This window comes from Conger conger, chromosome 11 (assembly GCF_963514075.1).
Source record: "Conger conger chromosome 11, fConCon1.1, whole genome shotgun sequence".
In the NCBI taxonomy this organism is placed as follows: Eukaryota; Metazoa; Chordata; class Actinopteri; order Anguilliformes; family Congridae; genus Conger; species Conger conger.
Genome location: NC_083770.1, coordinates 50,149,038 through 50,149,513, shown reverse-complemented (window position 1 = coordinate 50,149,513; position 476 = coordinate 50,149,038).

Below are 476 nucleotides of genomic sequence, written 5' to 3'. Positions count from 1 at the left end.
TGATTCCTCTGAGTGTGTGTTGTGAGTGTGATCTGATTCCTCTGAGTGTGTGGTGTGAGGTCATTGTGAAAGTTGTGTGTTGTGAGGTTGTGATTGTGAAAGTTGTGTGGTGGAGGGAGGCTCACTGAAAGGTCTGACTGCAGCCAGACGAGCTGGGAAGAGGGTGAGGCTGAGAGCGGAGACTCACTCGACACATCCCCCACATCACCGCACGCTCGCCCTGGTCGCAGCCAATGAAGGGCGACGACTGAGTGATTGCAGCCAGCGAAACTGACCGTTAGCGCACTTTTAAACCCATGGCATTTTTAAAATGTTTTTCAGCGGAACTGGGTCACGCAGCATTAATCTCTCTGGATGAGGGTCAACGGCAGCGCGCTCAGATACCGCGTGTTCCTTATCGTGTCACAGGGTCTTCCCACACCGCCCACGGGCGGCGTGATGGAAACGATAATCAGCCGCGCGCCCGAGAGGCCCGG